Here is a 4,843-nt window from a genome sequence, read left to right as displayed (position 1 = left end):
TTTCCCGTACCGTTTAACTTTTATTATAATATTACCTCACTGATTCTGCTGGGCAAGCTTGGCAGGTATAAGAGTGATGAGCTCAAATCTGACCCTATTACTTGCCAGGCTGGTCCAAGCCCAGTTAACTGAAAACCCATTTCCAAGGACAACAAATAATCCTCAAGCTCAAACTAGTCCATCGGAGTAGTTCAGCCCATGAACATGTCTATTCATAGCAAACAGATAGTCCACACCCTAACTTCGAAAAACTGAAGCCCTTTCAAAAATAAAAACAAAAAGAAAGAAAGAAAAACAAAAATAGAGATTGGAAGTTACAGATTCATCTTATGGGAAAGAATGTGTTGGGAGAAGATTGAATTACTTGGAATAATATGACTTCATCTTCTGTTACCAACACAGGTTAACCATTATAAGGTGCAAGAATTTTTTAAAAGAAAGCAAAAGGTAAACGATTGTAAAAATTAACAGCACCTCCTATAAATTAACAGTTCATGATGAGAAGTCATGTTGTAGTAACTATCTGCAATTCATTGCTTTTGATCACCTAGTTGCTTGTAGCAGCAACTGTATAATCATTTTTTCCGTTTTTATTTCAACAATGACTTGCCCAAGTTTGTTAACTGGTATCAGAGAAGAAACAACACAACTTTCATCCCTGTTAGACAAGTAGCTAGACATCAAAATTCAAATGGTTTTGCTCTATTTTCTATGCACACAAAATACCATGTCACATATATTTCCATGACCCACAAAGTAATTCAGTCATCTTAAACCATGGAAAAATCTTTAAATAATTGTTACTCAGTTTGATATTCCCGTAAGATTTTGAAAATTTAATAACTGTTAAAAGGCTTTAAAGTGTTAATAATCCAGGCTTTAAAGGAAAATCAATGGAAACTGTACTACATAAAGAACCGGAAAAGACTAACAACCTTGTGCTCCAAGACTTTCAAAACAGCTGCATCCAGACCAACATCAACATGAAAGATGCAGAAGCCTTTCCCATATGAAGAAGCAACTTCAGCTATCTCAACTGTAAACTTGACAGCCTTCTGAATATTCTCTTCAGCAATTTTCTTTTGTGCTTTCCTCACTTGATTTTGATGCAGAAAACTATTTTAGAATAAGCTAGCACCATATGTGAAATACAAAACATAAACAAGGAAACCACAAGAACAAACAAGGAATAGAAAACTCGTTTACCAAAAGGAATACTTTTAGCACTATAGCTTGGCTATAATACCTGCAGTACTAAAATCATGGCCCCAATATGAGCTTTTTTGGCTGCAGGAATAAGTGCCGAGTCCACCCGAGTTTTTAGAGAAGCTATTTTCTGTTAAATGAAAAGAATAAATAAATAAATAAATAGATATTTAATGACCAGCAAATATAAAATTTAAAACTTGAAAGGTGTTCATAATCCATGATTAATATAAACCTGCATGCTATTCTTATCTACTTATCAGAAGCCACATCCAAAAAGATTTAACTAGAAATAAAAGCAGTCAATTTGTTGAAACATGAAACTTAGAGTCTCTATTGAAAGTAAACAGACATCCAGAGCAAATGTCCATTTACATCATTTCCAAAGACTGGTCTCAGGTTGGATAAAAGCATAATCCTACCATTTCTAAAGCAATATAAATTAAGCCAATGCAAAACAAAACAAAACAAAGTAAATGACTGAAAAAGTTTTTGAAAAGGATCTTTTCCAGCAAGCTTTCATCCATCTTAGATGTCTCATTAACTTCCAACTCAAGTGAGTGTGCCAATTCCATTGCTTTAAAAGCATAGTCAGTTGTGACAGCAGTTATCCTTTGAATTCCTTTCGCAATTCCCTCCTCATATAAAAGAGCAAATGCCTTGGCTTCTCGCGTATTTGTTATAAGTAGGATCAACATTAACCTCCATAGAGTTCTGCTGAAACTGATAACTATTTTTTATTTTCTGGATTAGCTAGGAGGTCCTCAATTTTTCGACCAATTGAAATGGCTCTAACAGGATCAGGATGGACCTGTGAGAGAGAGAGAGAGAGAGAGAGAGAGAGAGATTGAAGAAAACAAGCAAAAACATCTTTAGTAAAGAGCAAATAAAGCTATAAAGCTCACTTCTCCAAAAACAGCTTGCAAGTTGTTGATTTGCTTGGCTTCAGTAAAGGTTGCTTCCTTTGCAAATACATCTAATTCATCTTTAATTTGCCCATTCACAATTGATTTAATCTTTTTTAAAAGTTCAGGATCCACTAGTTTACCTATACAAATTCTAATAACATTTTAAAAAAACTTCATAAATAGAAACAAGCACATTGAACAAACCTTTTAGCATTAGATATCCTCTAATAAAACTTACCATGACAAAAATCAAATCTTAGTTTTTCAGGAACAACTGATCCCTCCTGGTTAACATGATTGCCAAGCACTTCCTGATTTCATGTTACATAGAACATTTAGAAAACCATAGTTTTTCACCCCACAAGATAAATAATAAATAGATTCAAGGATAAAGGGCCTTTAGAGCGTATCCTGAGAGCAAAGTTCAACATGTGTGTACAGGTATGATTGGGGGTAATGAGTTTACGCCTATAATAATTAACCTGCACAATATCATTAGGAGAAGTGAAAATTTTCACAAATAGAAGGAAATCACAAAATAATTTGTAAAAAAGAAACATATATTGCCAGTTATACCTTGCATATAACTTTGTCACCCATAGAAAATCTGCCACTTTCTCTAGTAAGAGAATCAATATGAAGAATAAAATTTGGACATCGCAAACTTGGAATGAACCAAAAGGGCCTTCAATTACTCCAGTATAAAAAATCTAGAACTAAAAAATTAAGACTCATAAGATTGAGTTTAACAAAACAAAAAAGATTAAAAAGGAAACATGCACTACAATACTATCATGATAAGCAGTTCATATATCATTCTCTAAGACTATGAATCTGATATCTGATAGTAAGAAAAAATCAGTATTCTGAAACATAAAAAAAAATAAAATCCATGGCATTTTCCAATTAAGTTTCCACCTTGTTCAGCATAGAAACTAGTAGGCTCCAAAACAATACTACCTCCAACGCCAAAGGCACTTTCCCAGAACTCAAAACTAGTGTAGATAGCCTTTATTTCACTTTCATGGTCCTGGAAAAAACATAGGTGACACAAATTCAGGCAAAGTAAATTGAAGAGTTTTACAGCTTGATTTTTACATAAACTGAATCTAACTCAAAATCACTAGAAACAAAATCTTGTAACAAACAAAAATCTCATGCGCTAACCTCAAACCGAATAAATTTGAAGGAATCATCTGTTGCAGAAATACCCTTCTTATGTAATGCTGATGTAGCATCGACATCAATGACAATAGCACCACCAGCTTGCTGCAAAAGAATGATATTAGTAGAAAAAAGGACGGTGCAAATGACTTTTTCTTTACACAAATTTAAACTTTTTTGCATTTAGATTTACTTTGTAGCTCCACGATGCTTATTCCGTTCATTTTTTTCCTTCTCTTGTTGTGAAGGCCTTAACCCGAACAGCTCATCCGAGTAATAGTAATAAATTAACAATGAATTTACAAATAGAGAATACAATACCTTATCTTGGGCATTCCTTGATCTTTCCCTTGCCTCATCCATCATATTATTGAAACCTTCAACGTCAACCTGCAATCCTCTTCCTCTATCATCAGCTGGTATAACAGAATAATTAGGATGCATGCACATATGAGAACATGCAAAATAAAATAACGAAGTCCAGAATGTACCTGAGTCAAATATAATGAGAAGCCATATATGTCCCATAAGACAATTGCATCCTGCAACAAACAGATCAACTAAGTTGAAGAGAAAACATGTAAAATAGTTTCATATAAAATAATGAAAGTTCACAAATAAGAATTATATAGACAAGTACTTGCCTGTCCACTCGACACCTTTCCTTGAACCTCTTGAGCAACCTTTTTAAATTTCTCAATACCCTAAAAATAAGATGAAGAGCAATTAAAGTTTTTAAATAGACATGTGGAATTGCAAAGAAATAATCCAGGTTCCTTTGAAAAAGGTAGTATCACCAATAAAAGCATGAAAAGAAGAAAATGGGAACACATCGATAGCTAAAGACTAAGAAGAAATCGATGCAATGTTAAAGTAAATTCAACAATACTCTCATATTGATATATGTTGTATCTGCACTTTAAAACACTTTAAAACTTTTAGTTTATTAGTGATACTATTGGTTTCTTACAGGTAGGGAATGTAGCCAAGCCTAAAATTTAAAAGCTACCAAAGATAAAGAAAAAAATCTCTTGTTCATACCAAATGTTTAATCAATAACAATGTTGCCTTATTGCCCCTGAGAATAAAAAACTTTAATTTTTATGGCAACTTGAACACGCCAAAAAGTATTATTAGGACATAAGAGCTTTAATGATAGATAAAATGTGACATTACTCATTGTAAGTATGTTCTTCCTGGCTCTTAGTAGGCTTGAAGTCTCATAAGCTTCCACCCACAACCTTCCAATGATGATATTGACTTGGTTTCTCTAGTATGATTGTATAATTTACCTTAGAAAGGATTACCATGGTTTCATTACATAATTTACCTTGGAAGAGATTGACTTACTCACCCTAGTGCGATTGTATAACTCTTTAATGAAGGAATATACACCACAACCTTTCAAGGATGAGATTAACTTAGTCTTCCTAGTGCGTTGTACATTTTACATTGGAAGGGATCACCACGGGCTCCCTAGTGCGATTGCATAATTTACCTTGGAAGGGATTGACTTGGTCATTCTAATACGATTGCATAATTCTCTAAGAATATGATAGATATCA

At 33.5% G+C, this 4,843-nt stretch overlaps 1 pseudogene; it reads right to left on the bottom strand.

Moving 5' to 3' along the window:
- Nucleotides 1–905: 905 nt before the first annotated feature.
- Nucleotides 906–4,588, bottom strand: LOC133673334 (alanine--tRNA ligase-like; annotated as a pseudogene).
- Between the last annotated feature and the right edge of the window lie 255 nt (nucleotides 4,589–4,843).

This window comes from Populus nigra, chromosome 14 (genome assembly GCF_951802175.1).
Source record: "Populus nigra chromosome 14, ddPopNigr1.1, whole genome shotgun sequence".
Taxonomy (NCBI): domain Eukaryota; kingdom Viridiplantae; phylum Streptophyta; class Magnoliopsida; order Malpighiales; family Salicaceae; genus Populus; species Populus nigra.
This window is presented reverse-complemented; position numbering and strand designations above follow the sequence as displayed.